The sequence below is a fragment of the Lutra lutra genome, chromosome X (assembly GCF_902655055.1).
Source record: "Lutra lutra chromosome X, mLutLut1.2, whole genome shotgun sequence".
In the NCBI taxonomy this organism is placed as follows: domain Eukaryota; kingdom Metazoa; phylum Chordata; class Mammalia; order Carnivora; family Mustelidae; genus Lutra; species Lutra lutra.
This window is the reverse complement of record NC_062296.1, coordinates 39,077,417-39,096,113: the sequence shown is the minus strand read 5'-3', so window position 1 is coordinate 39,096,113 and position 18,697 is coordinate 39,077,417. Positions and strand designations below refer to the sequence as shown.

Here is an 18,697-nt window from a genome sequence, read left to right as displayed (position 1 = left end):
GCAAAGAACAATAACAAACACCAGAGGGGAACCAGTAGAAGAGTTGCTACAACATATTGCCTCAAATGTGCAGTTTCCCACAAAAAGGAAGAGACATGTAAAGAAGCAGGGAAGGTTGCCCCCCGTTTTGATTTACTCCTATTCACTTCATTGGTGAGAAAGGGATGCTCCACACTAAATAGTATGGAATGGCCAAATGCACCATGCCTGACACCAGATAGATGAAATAAAACTGAAGTTTATTAATCAATGATACAGTTCCAAAGGAAATCATGGAAGTCCAAGCAAGGCCACATGGCAGTTGTTCTTGGAATCAGAGTTAATTGCAGGGGCTAAGGGAGGCAGGCTTTGTAGAAACCAAAGTTTGAGGTGACCCTTAATTTTATGTGAGGGTGTGATTGGTTTGAATAGTTTTGCAGTCTGTCAAGAAAGTGAAAACTATCAAGCTGAGGATTTGGTGGAGTGTAGCTGGTCTGGCTCTTAGAGGAGCTAGCTGGTTGGACCGGCCTTCCTGCTGGCTGGGGGCATATTGGGCAACAACATAGGAAAACACAGCTAGGCTTTTAAGGCCGCATGTCAAGGCAGCACATACATTTTTAAGCCTTCCAATATAAGCCCATAGATGGGAGAAAAAAATTGATCAAAAACAACTGCCTGGCTTTCCCTGTGGGTCCTGTTTGTGCAGGACCAAGGGGTCAGTAAGTGAGAGAAATTGTGAATGGATGAAATTGCTGCTGGTTCTATTGTTGCTGCAGGCTAAGCAGGAAAGACAACGCACATTGAGCAGTCAGGACCATCACTGGAGCTTGAGGATATATTTCTGGCATCACGGTTTTACATGAAGCAACCATAAAAGATGAAGCCAAGAGCAAAGAAAGCTTCTTGGGAATGAAACCAAACCTAAGCACAATGTTTTGCCAGAGCAACAAGGAAATATTCAGATTTTATGAAAACCTACATTTGGGAGGAGAAAATCCACCGAAGAATGAACTGGCTGGTTGACATCAAGCACAAAAGAGAAAATCCACTGAAAGAAAGTAGAATTGGACTTAACATGGCTAACAATTTGACCAGATCAACACCAGGAGCAAGAGAGAAGCCTGACAAGCATCTTGAAAGCTGGTGGTTATGAAATGACAAATCAGCATGTAAAGCAAAATGAGAACATAATCCTTCTTCTGGCAATCTCTGGTAGATTATATTATTGGGTCCATATTTTCTCATGTCTTCCAATTTTATTTTTGAACATGGAATAACTGACACATCAGAATCAGATTTTTTAGGATAGGCCGCACAATTGAAGAGATGGTAAAACCACTTAATATGGAACAAGTGGGTAGAACCCGTTCTGATATTACTAAATCAACTAATGGAGCAGTTAATTCAAATGAGGCTGTCGATAATGGTTTAGAAGAAGCAGAAGAAACAGTTCTTTGGGATATCTTACCCTTTATGCACCAGTAACTCTAGATACCCGTTATTTATCAGCTCATGCAGAGGCCACCTACGAGTCAGACTGGAAAGTACTTGACCTTTATTATGTCGGGCAATGTATTATGTTACTAACAGAAAAACAACTAAATAGGAAATCTGCTTTTCTACTGAAAAAAAAAAAAAAGAAGCACACCAGGATTATGCCCACTTTTAGAAATAAAACACTACGTGCACTGCAGTAAATGAGCTAGGAGATGCAAACCTTACTTTCCTCAGTCATTTCCAAGATATCATTGGTCAGATTTATGTGAAATAAGATTATTCTTCCAGGAATCCTTGATACCAATGTCTCAGATGTATAAAATTATCCTTTTTACTATTCCCAAGATGTTATAAGCAGATATCTTCTAAACATGTTAGCCACTAAAAGCAACTGTTCAGGCACTGGCCTTTCTGTGAACACTGTGTTCATTTACAAGGACTATATACAAAGGACTTACCCTTGGAAGACATCTTTCAAAAACTGTAATAGTTGTCAAACTAACACAAGCCTTTATATATCAGCTTTTTAAAAATTTTGCTTTTTTTTTTTAAACATATAATGTATTATTTGTTTCAGGGGTACAAGTCTGTGATTCATCAGTATTACACAACTCACAGCACTCAGCATAGCACATACATTCCCCAATGTCCATCACCCAGCCACGCCATCCCTCCCACCCCCTCCCTCCCAGCAACCCTCATAATGGAATCATTATAGAAAGCTGGCTCGTAGATTAAAATTTCAATGTACTCCTAAAGTGATTCCATTCTGTAGAAGCTTGTAGTCTTGAATGGAAATTTTCAACCTCATATCAGAAGAAAATTTTGCTTGCATGATTTGCTGTCTCCAGATTAAATACAAAGACTTGTCAAATCAATTAAGGGAGAGAGACTACAGGGCCCTTTCCTTTTGGACTAAGGCAAAACATTGTTATTACTATTGAATTTGTTCATTTTGTAGCCATCTTGCTTTTCTTAATTGTGGTGCTGAATGATAATCAATGGTTACAGAATGAAACTTCATCTCAGATTAAATACATAGAATAGGTAGGCTGAAACAAAAAAGTCCTTAGAATTCGTGCAACAATTTTTATGTAAGGAACATCTATAGTTTACATAGAATTATGTTTCTGCCACAGGTGCCTTGGCCAAGAGTCACACAGGATTTTATAATAAAAAAAGAAGATGAAAATGGATTTGTGTGGCTTTTTTTTCCCCCTTTGGAGCATATTATTTTGTTTTTACAATTTTTTTAATTTATTTTCAGCATAACAGAATTCATTGTTTTTGCACCACACCCAGTGCTCCATGCAATCCGTGCCCTCTGCAATACCCACCAGCTGGTTCCCCAAACCTCCCAACTCCCACTTCTTCAAAACCCTCAGATTGTTTTTCAGAGTCCATAGTCTCTCATGGTTCACCTCCCCTTCCAATTTCCCTCAACTCCCTTCTCCTCTCCATCTCCCCATGTCCTCCATGTTATTTGTTATGCTCCACAAATAAGTGAAACCATATGATAATTGACTCTCTCTGCTTGACTTATTTCACTCAGTATAATCACTTCCAGTCCTGTCCATGTTGCCACAAAAGTTGGGTATTCATCCTTTCTGATGGAGGCATAATACTCCATAGTGTATATGGACCACATCTTCCTTATCCATTCGTCCGTTGAAGGGCATCTTGGTTCTTTCCACAGTTTCGTGACCGTGGCTATTCCTGCAATAAACACTGGGGTACAGATGGCCCTTCTTTTCACTACATCTGTATCTTTGGGGTAAATACCCAGTAGTGCAATGGCAGGATCATAGGGAAGCTCTATTTTTAATTTCTTAAGGAATTTACACACTGTTCTCCAAAGTTGGTGCACCAACTTGCATTGTTTCTTTCTATTTGTTGTTCTAAGGGAATTTAAAGCCATTTATCTGTTACTTTAAGATTCTCATCTTAATAGAAATTTCCAGTAAAACTAGTTTTACTTTTCCTGTTAGGGTTTATAACTTTTTTTTTTTATATTTATTGACCTGCATTAGAGTTTCATTATGTATTTTAGATGATGTACTTCATAACTTTTTTAATTTTTTTTTAATTTTATTTTTTATAAACATATATTTTTATACCCAGGGGTACAGGTCTGTGAATCTCCAGGTTTACACACTTCACAGTACTCACCATAGCACATACCCACCCCAATGTCCATAACCCAACCCCCTTAACCCCCTCCCCCCATCAACCCTCAGTTTGTTTTGTGAGATTAAGAGTCACTTACGGTTTGTCTCCCTCCCAATCCCATCTTGTTTCATTTACTCTTCTCCTACCCCCTTAACCCCCCATGTTGCATCTCCTCTCCCTCATATCAGGGAGATCATATGATAGTTGTCTTTCTCCGATTGACTTATTTCGCTAAGCATGATACCATCTAGTTCCATCCACGTCGTCGCAAATGGCAAGATTTCATTTCTTTTGATGGCTGCATAGTATTCCATTGTGTATATATACCACATCTTCTTTATCCATTCGTCTGTTGATGGACATCTTGGTTCTTTCCATAGTTTGGCTATTGTAGACATTGCTGCTATAAACATTCGGGTGCACGTGCCCCTTCGGATCACTACGTTTGTATCTTTAGGGTAAATACCCAGCAGTGCAATTGCTGGGTCATACGTAGTTCTATTTTCAACATTTTGAGGAACCTCCATGCTGTTTTCCAGAGTGGTTGCACCAGCTTGCATTCCCACCAACAGTGTAGGAGGGTTCTCCTTTCTCCGCATCCTCGCCAGCATCTGTCATTTCCTGACTTGTTAATTTTAGCCATTCTGACTGGTGTGAGGTGATATCTCATTGTGGTTTTGATTTGTATTTCCCTGATGCCGAGTGATGTGGAGCACTTTTTCATGTGTCTGTTGGCCATCTGGATGTCTTCTTTGCAGAAATGTCTGTTCATGTCTTCTGCCCATTTCTTTTTTTCTTTTTTTTTTTTAATTTGACAGAGAGATCACAAGCAGGCAGAGAGGCAGGCAGAGAGAGAGGAGGAAGCAGGCTCCCCGAGAGAGCAGAGAGCCCGATGCGGGGCTCGATCCCAGGACTCCGAGATCATGACCTGAGCCGAAGGCAGCGGCTTAACCCACTGAGCCACCCAGGTGCCCCTCTTCTGCCCATTTCGTGATTGGATTATTTGTTCTTTGGGTGTTGACTTTGCTAAGTTCTTTATAGATTTTGGACACTAGCCCTTTATCTGATATGTCATTTGCAAATATCTTCTCCCATTCTGTCAGTTGTCTTTTGGTTTTGTTAACTGTTTCCTTTGCTGTGCAAAAGCTTTTGATCTTGATAAAATCCCAATAGTTCATTTTTGCCCTTGCTTCCCTTGCCTTTGGCGATGTTCCCAGGAAGATGTGGCTGCGGCTGAGGTCGAAGAGGTTGCTGCCTGTATTCTCCTCAAGGATTTTGATGGATTCCTCTCTCACATTGAGGTCCTTCGTCCATTTTGAGTCTATTTCCATGTGCGGTGTAAGGAAATGATCGAATTTCATTTATCTGCATGTGGCAGTCCAATTTTCCCAACACCATTTATTGAAGAGGCTGCCTTTTTTCCATTGGACATTCTTTCCTGCTTTGTCGAAGATTAGTTGACCATAGAGTTGAGGGTCTATTTCTGGGCTCTCTATTCTGTTCCATTGATCTATGTGTCTGTTTGTGTGCCAGTACCATGCTGTCTTGATGATGACAGCTTTGTAATAGAGCTTGAAGTCCGGAATTGTGATGCCACCAACTTTGGCTTTCTTTTTCAATATTCCTTTGGCTATTCGAGGTCTTTTCTTATATTTTCTTCCATATAAATTTTAGGATTATTTGTTCCATGTCTTTGAAAAAAATGGATGGCACTTTGATAGGAATTGTGTTAAATGTGTAGATTGCTTTAGGTAGCATAGACATTTTCACAATATTTATTCTTCCAATCCAGGAGCATGGAACATTTTTCCATTTCTTTGTGTCTTCCTCAATTTCTTTCATGAGTACTTTATAGTTTTCTGTGTATAGATTCTTAGCCTCTTTGGTTAGGTTTATTCCTAGGTATCTTATAGTTTTGGGTGCAATTGTAAATGGGATTGACCCCTTAATTTCTCTTTCTTCTGTCTTGTTGTTGGTGTAGAGAAATGCAACTGATTTCTGTGCATTGATTTTATATCCTGAAACTTTACTGAATTCCTGTACAAGTTCTAGCAGTTTTGGAGTGGAGTCTTTGGGGTTTTCCACATAGAGTATGATATCATCTGTGAAGAGTGATAGTTTGACTTCTTCTTTGCCGATTTGGATGCCTTCAATTTCCTTTTGTTGTCTGATTGCTGAGGCTAGGGCTTCTAGTACTATGTTGAATAGCAGTGGTGATAACGGACATCCCTGCCGTGTTCCTGACCTTAGCGGAAAAGCTTTCAGTTTTTCTCCATTGAGAATGATATTTGCGGTGGGTTTTTCATAGATGGCTTTGATAATATTGAGGTATGTGCCCTCTATCCCTACACTTTGGAGAGTTTTGATCAGGAAGGGATGCTGTATTTTGTCAAATGCTTTTTTAGCATCTATGGAGAGTATCATATGGTTCTTGTTCTTTCTTTTATTAATGCGTTGTATCACATTGATTGATTTGTAGATGTTGAACCAACCTTGCAGCGCTGGAATAAATCCCACTTGGTTGTGGTGAATAATCCTTTTAATGTACTGTTGAATCCTATTGGCTAGTATTTTGGTGAGAATTTTTGCATCTGTGTTCATCAAGGATATTGGTCTGTAGTTCTCTTTTTTGATGGGATCCTTGTCTGGTTTGGGGATCAAGGTGATGCTGGCCTCATCAAATGAGTTTGGAAGTTTTCCTTCCATTTCTATTTTTTGGAACAGTTTCAGGAGAATAGGAATTAGTTCTTCTTTAAATGTTTGGCAGAATTCCCCCGGGAAGCCATCTGGCCCTGGGCTTTTGTTTGTTTGGAGATTTTGGATGACTGTTTCAATCTCCTTACTGGTTATGGGTCTGTTCAGGCTTTCTATTTCTTCCTGGTTCAGTTGTGGTAGTTTATATGTCTCTAGGAATGCATCCATTTCTTCCAGATTGTCACATTTGTTGGCGTAGAGTTGCTCATAGCATGTTCTTATAATTGTCTGTATTTCTTTGGTGTTCGTTGTGATCTCTCCTCTTTCATTCATGATTTTATTTATTTGGGTCCTTTCTCTTTTCTTTTTGATAAGTCTGGCCAGGGGTTTATCGATCTTATTAATTCTTTCAAAGAACCAGCTCCTAGTCTCGTTGATTTGTTATTGTTTTTTTGGTTTCTATTTCATTGATTTCTGCTCTGATCTTTATGATTTCTCTTCTCCTGCTGGGTTTAGGGTTTCTTTCTTGTTCTTTCTCCAGCTCCTTTAGGTGTAGGGTTAGGTTGTGTGTACCTGAGACCTTTCTTGTTTCTTGAGAAAGGCTTGTACCGCTATATATTTTCCTCTCAGGACTGCTTTGTTGTGTCCCACAGATTCTGAACCATTGTGTTTTCATTATCATTTGTTTCCATGAATTTTTTCAATTCTTCTTTAATTTCCTGGTTGACCCATTCATTCTTTAGAAGGATGCTGTTTAGTCTCCATGTATTTGGGTTCTTTCCAAATTTCCTCTTGTGATTGAGTTCTAGCTTCAGAGCATTGTGGTCTGAAAATATGCAGGGAATGATTCCAATCTTTTGATAACGGTTGAGACCTGATTTAGACCCAGGATGTGATCTATTCTGGAGAATGTTCCATGTGCACTAGAGAAGAATGTGTATTCTGTTGCTTTGGGATGAAATGTTCTGAATATATCTGTGATGTCCATCTGGTCCAGTGTGTCATTTAAGGCCTTTATTTCCTTGTTGATCTTTTGCTTGGATGATCTGTCCATTTCAGTGAGGGGAGTGTTAAAGTCCCCTACTATTATTGTATTCTTGTCGATGTGTTTCTTTGATTTTGTTATTAATTGGTTTATATAGTTGGCTGCTCCCACGCTAGGGGCATAGATATTTAAAATTGTTAGATCTTCTTGTTGGACAGTTCCTTTGAGTATGATATAGTGTCCTTCCTCATCTGTTATTATGGTCTTTGGCTTAAAATCTAATTGATCTGATATAAGGATTGCCACTCCTGCTTTCTTCTGATGTCCGTTTGCATGGTAAATTCTTTTCCACCCCCTCACTTTAAATCTGGAGGTGTCTTCGGGTTTAAGATGAGTTTCTTGTAGGCAACATATAGATGGGTTTTGTTTTTTTATCCATTCTGATACCCTGTGTCTTTTGATTGGGGCATTTAGCCCATTAACATTCAGGGTAACTATTGAGAGATATGAATTTAGTGCCATTGTATTGCTTGTAAGGTGATTGTTATTGTATATTGTCTCTGTTCCTTTCTGATCTCCTACTTTTAGGGTCTCTCTTTGCTTAGAGGACCCCTTTCAATATTTCCTGTAGAGCTGGTTTGGTGTTTGCAAATTCTTTCAGTTTTTGTTTTTCCTGGAAGCTTTTAATCTCTCCTTCTATTTTCAATGATAGCCTAGCTGGATATAGTATTCTTGGCTGCACGTTTTTCTCGTTTAGTGCTCTGAATATATCATGCCAGCTCTTTCTGGCCTGCCAGGTCTCTGTGGATAAGTCTGCTGCCAATCTAATATTTTTACCCTTGTACGTTACAGACTTCTTTTCCCGGGCTGCTTTCAGGATCTTCTCTTTGTCACTAAGACTTGTAAATTTTACTACTAGGTGACAGTGTGTGGACCTATTCTTATTGATTTTGAGGGGGGGTTCTCTGAAACTCCTGGATTTTGATGCTTGTTCCCTTTGCCATATTGGGGAAATTCTCTCCAATAATTCTCTCCTTATACCTTCTGCTCCCCCCTCTCTTTCTTCTTCTTCTGGACTCCCAATTATTCTAATGTTGTTTCGTCTTATCGTGTCACTTATCTCTCAAATTCTCCCCTCGTGGTCCGGTAGCCGTTTGTCCCTCTTTTGCTCAGCTTCTTTATTCTCTGTGATTTGGTCTTCTATATCGCTAATTCTTTCTTCTGCCTCATTTATCCCAGCAGTGAAGTGAGAGCCTCCATTTTTGATTGTACCTCCTTAATAGCTTTTTTGATTTCAACTTGGTTAGATTTTAGTTCTTTTATTTCTCCAGAAAGGGCTTTTATGTCTCCCGAGAGGGTTTCTCTAATATCTTCCATGTCTTTTTGGATCCCGTCTAGAACCTTGAGCATCATCATTCTGAACTCTAGATCTGACATATTACCGATGTCTTTATTGATTAGGTCCCTAGCCTTTGGTAGTGCCTCTTGTTCTTATTTTTTTGTGGTGAATTTTTCCGCCTTGTCATTTTGTCCAGATAAGAGTATATGAAGGAGCAAGTAAAATACTAAAAGGGTGGCAACAACCCCAGGAAAATATGCTTTAACCAAATCAGAAGAGATCCCAAATCGTGAGGGGGGAGAAAGGGGATAAAAAGAGGTTCAGAAAGAAAAAAAAATGAAACAATTAAAAAGAAAACGAATAAAGAAAAAATATAAAAAGGAAAAAAATATATATATTAGATAAACTAGTTAAAAAACGTTAAAAAAGAAAAGGGTAAAAGTTAAAAAAAATTTAGCAGAAGAAGAGAAAAAAAATTGAAAAAGAGAAAAAAATTAACTGCAAGGCTAAAGAATCATGGGGAGAAAGCCATGAGTTCTGTGCTTTGCTTTCTCCTCCTCTGGAATTCCGCTGCTCTCCTTGGTATTGAAACTGCACTCCTTGGTAGGTGAACTTGGTCCTGGCTGGGTTTTTTGTTGATCTTCTGTGGGAGGGGCCTGTTGTAGTGTTTCTCAAGTGTCTTTGCCCCAGGCGGAGTTGTACAGCCCTTACCAGGGGCCGGGCTGAGTGATCTGCTCGGGTTTGCTTTCGGGAGCTTTTGTTCCCTGAGCGCTTTCCGTAGAGTTCCGGAGGACAGGAATGAAGATGGCGGCCTCCCAGTTTCTGGCCTGGAGGAGCCGAGAGCCCGGGGCCCCACTCCTCAGTGCACCTCAGAGAACAGCATCCAATTACTCCCATCACCCTGGCCTCCGGCCGCACTCTGAGCTGACCGAGCCTGCGACCGGCTCAAGGTAACTCGGAGCTGAGAGCTCACTCCTCGGCTCTATCTCTGTAGCCGGCTTTCCCATTCTAATACCTGCAATCTCTGTGACACTCAGACACCCCTGATCCTTCTGTGACTCTTTGGGACCTGAGGCCACACTGACCCCATGTGGGCTTCACCCCGGTTTAGCCTCTGGAGCGATGTCCCTCAGTGGAACAGACTTTTAAAAGTCCTGATTTTGTGCTCCGTTGCTCTGCCGCTTGCCGGGAGCCGGCCCCTCCCCCCGCAGTCTATCTTCCCGTCGCTTTGGATTCACTTCTCCGCAGGTCCTACCTTTCAGAAAGTGGTTGATTTTCTGTTTCTAGAATTGCTGTTCTTCTTCTTTCGATCTCCCATTGGATTTGTAGGTGTTTGCAATCTTTAAGTAAGCTATCTAGCTGATCTCCTGCTACCTGAAGTAGTCTCAGCCTGCTACTTCTCCGCCATCTTGACTCCTCAGCTCATAACTTTTTTAAAATGGTCATTTTTTTAGAATACACTTGAATTCCATTTGCCTACTTATTCTGCCTGCATAATGCATATTTGTTTGAAGCCACTTCATAGGTTTTTAAAAATAGTCAATTTTTAGTTTTCTACCATACACTTGAATGACATTTTCCTACTTTTCTGCTTGCATATTTTATATTTGCTAAAAAACAATCTCTACTTTCAGTCCATATAAGTTCCATTTAGAAAGATGCACATTAGCACTTTGTTACTAAAATATCTTACTGTAGGTAAAATCTTTTCAGAAGTGTATAGAATGGGTAGATAGGAATATATGAATAATACTCAAAAGATTTAAACCATTGTGATGACATATATCCCAAATGGTAATATGGGCACACAGATTTAATGGATAAAGTTATGCTTCAGACATCACGTGCTCAGGAATCTTTAAGGAGAGTGAGTTCAGCCATCTTTTGTATTTAATTTGGTTACTGTTCTCGTTAGTTTTCTCCAAAAATGAAACATTCAGCACAGTGACTCAATATTTTCACTTATTTTGCATGGGCTGAGAGTACCTCTGTTATGTTCTCAGTGATAATCAAGTTAAAACTCTGCGCAACATTTCTGGTAACTAATATAACCTATACATATTCCTGAGGCATAGCACACATTCAAGCCATAAAGGTAGTTAATATGCATTCATAGTGGTTTTCTCTGCTATAAGAAATTTGTCTTTAAGGCTTGATTCTCCAGTAGAGCTACTATAGGTGGTTGATACTTTTATAGTAATGTTTAATCTGCTTTGAGGGACGGTTTTTTTTTCTTTTTTTTTTTTTAACTTGAAGGTGTAATATGTAATAAAATGCTTTTCCTGTCAACTGCATTAACTTGTCACAGGCTCAGGATATTTTTCTATAAAGGGACATAGGCTCAGACTGCTTTTCTTTAAAGAGTGTCAAAGAACAATACTTTTTTTCTGGAGAGAGGTTTGATATTTTCTATGCTTGTTAAGAAAGTGTAGTACTAGAAATTAAGAGCAGACAAGTGGAAGTTGGTTATTTCAATTGGTTATTATGTATGTTAATTGCTTACTAGTAAAACTTGTATATCTTATATATTAGATACAGCTTCATTTTCAAATGAATTCTAAAACTAGGAGAACACTTACCTTTGTATTATTTATTTAAAAAACCAAAGGTTATTACAATCTTAAGTGTATTAACAAAGATTTCACATTTCATCAGGTTGAGCATATTCTTATTCTATTATCTGTTGGGTATGTAGTTAGCATGTATACTGAAGTGTTCAAAAATTAGTATGTTTGGGGCACCTGTGTGGCTCAGTCTGTTGGCCATCTGACTTGATTTCAGCTTGGGTCATAGTCTCAGGGTCGTGGGATCAAGCCCTGTGTCAGGCTCTGTGCTCTGTGAGGAGCCTACTTCAGGACTATATCTCTCCTTCTGCCCCTCCCTCTGTTAGCTCAGTCTCTTTCTATCTCAAATAAATAGATAAATCTTTAAAAAAAATTAACATGTTCAACCAGCCTTTTTTTGTGGAACTTACTTATTTATTAAAAAATAATTATTGAAGCTTCATCATGGAGACATCAAAGATGGTGGAGGAGTAGGAGGATCCTGGGCTCATCTCATCCCAAGACCACGACTAGATAACTATGAAATCACCCTAAATACCCCAGAAATTGGCCTGAAGACTAATAGACCAAACTCCACAGTTAAAGAGAGAGAAGAGGCCACATTGAAGAAGGTAGGAAGTGGAGGGGCGCCTGGGTGGCTCAGTGGGTTAAAGCCTCTGCCTTCGGCTCAGGTCATGATCTCAGGGTCCTGGGATCGAGCCCCACATTGGGTTCTTTGCTCAGTGGCGAGCCTGCTTCCTCTCTCTCTCTGCCTGCCTATCTGCTTACTTGTGATCTCTGTCAGATGAATGGATAAAATCTTAAAAAAAAAAAAAAAAGAAGGTAGGAAGTGGAGAGATGTGGTTTAATGGAGAAAAAGATTGAGGCTACTGTGGAGGGGAGGGTGCTATGGTCATGGAGGAGGGTGAGGGAGAGGAGCACACAGGGGAACACACAAGGACAATATTTCCCCAAATCCACTGGCTTGGTAAATGAGAGGGACTGATTTCTGTGAGTTCTGGCAACCAGCAGAGCTTAAAACCTATAGTTTTAAAGGTCAGCTGCCTTGGGAAGGGGCAAGATGGTGGAGGAGTAGGGGACCCTTTTTAAACAAGTCCCCTGAATTGAGCTAGATATCTACCAGAGCATGCTGAACACCCATGAAGTCAGCCTGAGATGTAAGAGTATACACTTCTGGATCTCTGCAGGGACAGAAGATCATCAATGCAGGGGTACAAAGGAGTTTGGAGTTCAGGGACAGACATCAGCAGATAAACAGAAGTGGGAGGGAGCCACCAGAAGTGAGCCATTGGAAAGTAATAACCCAATGTGAAAGTGCCCTGTGCTTGGGGACCAGCAATAGCTTGGAGACTCATTGCTGCGAGACAGGAAGGGACTGATAACAGCATTCAAACACAATAAAGGGACTTAAGGGACAATTGCTGGGACTAGGCAGCCACAGGTATGGACCCAAGCCCATGGTCCTGGGACCAGTGGCAGCCACTGCCAGCTCACGCCTGAGAGGACCCAGAGTGAACTTGAGTCAGTGGTCCCTGGGCCTGGTGGCTACTGCCGCCACAACTGCATCCACTGCAGCCACCTCTGCTGGGGCTCAGAGGACCAGGTGTGGACTTGAGTCAGCAGTCCCTGGTGCTTGTGGCTGCTGCTGCTACCACAGCTGCTGCAGCCTCCGACAAGGCTGAGAGGACCTGGTGCATACTTGAGTCCCCCATCCCTGACTGGCTGCCACCGGGACCGGGCTCACCCAGACCAGTATTGCTCATGGTTTTGGTGGCACGGGGGATCAGAGACAAACGGAGTCCTCATGCGACCACTGAGACAGTGGCTGGGGGTGCGCACCGCCTGTGGGAGGCTGCAGTATTCAACAGGGTTTGCAGAGGGGGAGTCTGTGTGTTCTCGACCATTCAGAGAGGAACAGACTGTGACTTCTCTCTGAGGCAAAAGTCTGGGTGCAGACAGTTTACCTTGCTCTGACCCTTCAAAAAGGCATGAAAAGCTGCCAGAGAACGAAAGCCTAAAACACTGGCTTATGTGGAGCTCAGGCCCTTGATAGGGGGCAGGGCAACTCAGCCCAAGCAGGAATGATGGGAAAACAATGCAACAGGTCCCTCCCCAAGAAGACAAGCTGAAAGAACAAGAGGACAGCAACCATAGGGTCCCTGTAAAACTATAAAACCCCAACACCAGGGGAAACCTGTATTTTAAGCTCCCAGTATTGCCCCACAGCATGCATATTTTGTAAATACAACTTTTCTCTCTCTCTTTCTTTTTTAAATTCATTCTCATGATTCTTGTTCTTTTATTTTTTTTACCTGCTTACTGTTTCAATAAGATGTTTAATACAACTTATTCCATAGTAAATTTTTAACTTGAACTTTTCATGCATATACTTTTTCTTTTTTTTTCTTTTATATATATATAGATATAAGCTTCAAAGTGGTCTTTTTTCCCTATTCAGATATATATATATATATATATATATATATATATATATATATATATAACTTCTAATTTCCCTGTATCTCTGGAAAGTTGAGTCCTCTAACAAAGATAATAAGATACATCCAGGAAAAACTGAAATACCCTTCCTCACTCACATCAAGGGATTATAACCACCTTCCCATCACCCACCTTTTTGTGTGTTTTAATTTTTTTTCTTTTTCTATTGTCAGTCATATCAATCATACTGTTTGTTTTTGTACTTTACAAATCTTATTCTTAGGGCTCATTTTGGCTTTTTCTTTCTTTCTTTCTTTTTAGCAGTGACTTTCGATTGTTCCAAAACTTCCCAGAGTGCACCTTGCCTGGATCGTGATTGATATTTTTAGCTCTACATCCCCTCAACCACAACTCAACAGAACGACAAAGAGAAGGAATTCTCAACAAAGAAAAGACCCAGAGACAATGGCCTTTCCAGCAGATCTAATGGACATGGATCTAAGCAAGATTTCAGAAACAGACTTCAGGGTAGCAGTTATGAAGACAATAGTCAGGCTGGAGAAAACTATTAAAGGCAACAAAGATTCATTAATGGCAGAAGTGAGAGCAGATCTGGCAAAACTTAAAAATGCTATCAATAAGATCCAATCTAATCTAGATACTCTGACAGTTAGGGTAAATGAGACAGAAGATCAAATTAGTGGTCTAGAAGACAAACTGATAGAAAAGAAGGATCAGGACGAGGCCTAGAACAAACAGCTTAGAATCTGAATAAAAACAGAATTAGAGAAATAAATGATGCCATGAAATGTTTCAGTGTCAGAATTGCTGGACCCCTGAGGGGGTAGGGAGAGAGAAGACTAGAAGATATATTTGACCAAATAGCTGAGAACTTCCTTAATCTGGAGAATGAAACAAGCATTTGTGTCCTAGAGGCAGAGAGGACCCTTCCCAAGTTCAAGGAGGACAGACCAATGTCCCAGCATGTAACAGTAAAACTTGCAAATCTTAGAACCAAGGAAACAATTTTAAGGGCAGTTAGGGTAAAGAGATTCCTTACATACAGAGGGAAGAACACTGAACAACATCAGACCTGTCAATGGAGACCTGGCAAGCTGGAAAAGGCTGGCAAGGCATAATCAGGGCACTAAATGAGAAGAACATGCAGTTAAAAATCTGACAAGGCTGTCATTCAGAATAGATGGAGTAGTAAGGAGCTTACAGGATGGGCAGAGACTGAAGGAATATGTGACCACTAAGCCAGCCTTGCAAGATATAGTAAGGTGGGTTCTTTAAAAGGAGAAAGACCCCAAGAGTGATACAGAACAAAGATATACAGAAACAATCCATAGGAACAAGGACTTCACAGACAACATGATAACAATAAAATCTTATCTGTCAATAATCACTCTCAACATGAACAACCTAAATGTGCCCATAAAATGGCACAGGGTTGCAGATTGGATAAAAAGACAGGACCCATCCGTATGCTGTCTGCAAGAGACTCATTTTGAATCTAAAGATACATCCAGACTGAAAGTGAAGGGATGGAGAACCATCATTCATACCAACAGACCTCAAATCAAAGCTGGAGTAGCAATTCTCATATCAGACAATTTAGATTTTAAGCTAAAGTCTATAGTTAGAGATACAGAAGGACACTATATCATTCTAAAATACAAGAAGATATAACAACTGTAAATATCTATGCCCCAACATGGGAGCAGCCAACTAGATAAGCCAACTGTTAACCAAAATAAAGAGACATATTGATAAGAATATGTTAATTGTAGGAGAGCTTAACACTCAACCTCAGCAATAGACAGATCAACTAAGCAGAAAATCAGCAAAGAAACAAGAGCTTTGAATGACACATTGGTCCAGATAGACCTTATAGATATATACAGAACATTCCACCCTCAGACAAAAGGATACTCATTCTTCTCGAGCACACATGGAACATTCTCTAGACTAGACCACATACTGAGTCACATATCAGGTCTCAACCATTACCAAAAGATTGAGATTATTCCCTACATATTCTCAGATCACAATGCTTTGAAACTGGAACTCAATCACAAGAAAAAGATTGGAAGAAATGCAAACACTTGGAAGCTAAAGACCATCCTGCTGAAGAATGTTTGGATCAACCAGGAAATCAAAGAAGAACTTAAACAATTCATGGAAACCAATGAGAATGAAGACACATTGGTCCAAAACCTATGGGATGCAGCAAAGGTGGACCTAAGGGGGAAATATATAGCCATCCAAACCTCACTCAAAAGAAAAAAAAAAAAATAGAAAGTCCTGAATACACAAACTATCTTTATACCTTAAAGATTTGGAGAATCAATGACAAATTAAGCCTATCCTATGCAGGAGAAGGGAAATAATTAACATTAGAGCAGAGATCAATGATTTAGAAACCAGAGATACAGTAGAACACGTCAATGAAACTATAAGCTGGTTCTCTGAATGAATTCATAAGATTGATAAACCACTGACCAGGTTAATACAAAAGAAAAGAGAAAGGACCCAAATTAATGGAACTATGGATGAAAGGGGAGAGATCACAACTAACACCAAGTATATAGAAACAATCATCAGAAATTATTATCAACAGCTATGTGCCAATAATTTAAGCAACCTAGATGAAATGGATGCATTCCTGGAAACTTATAAACTTCCAAGACTGAAGCAGGAAGAAACTGACAACCTGAATAGACCAATAACCAGTAACAAGATTGAAGCAGTGATCAAAAACCTCCCAAAGGACAAGAGTCCAGGACCTGACGGATTCCCTGGGGAATTCTAACAAACATTCAAAGAAGAAATAATACCTATTCTCTGGAAGCTGTTTTTTAAAAATAGAAACAGAAGGAAAACTTCCAGACTTTCTGAGGCCAGTATCACCTTGATTCCTAAACAAGGCAAAGACCCCATAAAAAAAAAAAAGAGAGAATTTCAGACCAATATACCTGATGAATATGGATGCCAAAATTCCCAACAAGATCTTAGCTAATAGGATCCAACAGTACATTAAAAGGATTAGCCAACATGACCAGGTGGGACTTATCCCTGGGATGCAAATGTGGTTCGACATTCACAAATCAATCAATGTAATAGAACACATAAAAGAAGAGACAAGAACCACATGGACCTCTCAATTGATGCAGAAAAAGTATTTGACAAAATACAACATCCTTTTCTGATTAAAACTTTTCAGAGTACAGGGATGGAGGGAACATTCCTCAATTTCATAAAATCCATCTATGAAAAGCCCACAGTGAGTATCATTCTCAGTGGGGAAAAGCTGAGAGCCTCCCTATTGAGAGCAGAAACATGACAGGGATGCCCACTCTTGCCACTATTTTTCAACATCATACTAGAAGTCCTAGCAATAGCAATCAGACAACAAAAAGAAATAAAAGGAATCCAGATTGTCAAAGAAGAAGTCAAACTCTTTTCACAGATGACATGATACTTTATGTGGAAAACCCAGAAGACTCCACCCCCAAATGGCTAGAACTCATATAGCAATTCAGAAATGTGGCAGAATACAAAATCAATGCATGGGAGTCAGTTGCTTTCTCATACACTAACAATGAAACTGTAAAAGTGGAAATTAGACAATCAATTCCATTTACAATAGCACCAAAACCATAAGATACATTGAAATAAACCTAACCAAAGAGGTAAAGGATCTATACTCGAGGAACTACAGAACACTCATGAAAGAAATTGAAGAAGACACAAAAAGATGAAAAAAAAATTCTGTGCTCATGGATGGGAAGAATAAACATTGTTAAAATGTCTATGCTGCCGAGAGCAATCTCTACTCTCAACTCCATCCTGATCAAAATGCCATTGGCATTTTTCATGATGTAACAATCTTCAAATTTGTATGGAACCAGAAAAGACCCTGAATCACCAAGGGAATGTTGAAAAGGAAAAGCAAAGCTAGGGCATCACATTGTCTGATTTCAAGCTTTATCACAAAGCTGTAATTACCAAGACAGCATGGTACTGGCAGACAAAACATACACACAGACCAAATGGAACAGAATAGGGAGCCCAGATATGGACCTTCAACTCTCTGGTCAAATAATCTTTGACAAAACAGGGAAAAATATCCAATGGAAAAAAAGTCTCTTCAATAAATGGTGCTGGGAAAATTGGATAGCTATATACAGAAGAATGAAATTTGACCATTCTCTTACACCGTACACAAAGATAAACTCTAAATAGATGAAAGACCTCAATTTGAGACAGGAATCCATCAAAATTCTAGAGGAGAACATAGGCAATAACCTCTTCGACATCAGCCACAGCAACTTTTCAAGACACATCTCCAAAGGCAAGGGAAAAAATGTGAAAATGTGAAAATGAATGTTTGGGACTTCATAAAGATCAAAAGTTTCTGCACAGCAAAGGAAACAGTCAATAAAACAATGAGGCAACCCATAGAATGGAAGAAGATATTGGCAAATGACACTACAGACAAAGTGCAGAGAGCCAATATCCACAAAGAACTTTTCAAACTCAACACCCAAAAAACAGATAATCAAGTCAAAACATGGGCAGAAGACATGAACAGACACTTCAGTGAAGACATACAAATGGCTAATAGACACTTGAAAAAATGTTCATCATCATTAGCCATCAAGGAAATTCAAGTCAAACCCACATTGAGATACTACCTTACACCAGTTAGAATGGCCAAAATTAAGGCAAGAAACAACAAATGTTGGAGAGGATGTGGAGAGAGGGGAAACCTCTGACACTGTTGGTGGGAATGCAGGTTGGTGCAGCCACTTTGGAAAACAGTGTGGATATTTATCAAATAAAGCTACCCTGTGACCTGGCAATTACACTACTGGGTATTTACCCCAAAGATACGGATACACTGAAAAGTTCCATATGCACCCCAATGTTCATAGAAGCCATATGTACACCAATGTTCATAGAAGCAATGTCTACAATAGCCAAACCATGGAAAGAACCAAGATGCCCTTCAATGGATGAATGGAT

At 39.8% G+C, this 18,697-nt stretch overlaps 1 pseudogene; it reads left to right on the top strand.

Annotated features, from left to right (window-relative positions):
* The first annotated feature begins 1,305 nt into the window (after nt 1–1,305).
* Nucleotides 1,306–14,238, top strand: LOC125091456 (CTD small phosphatase-like protein 2; annotated as a pseudogene).
* The last annotated feature ends 4,459 nt before the right edge of the window (nt 14,239–18,697 follow it).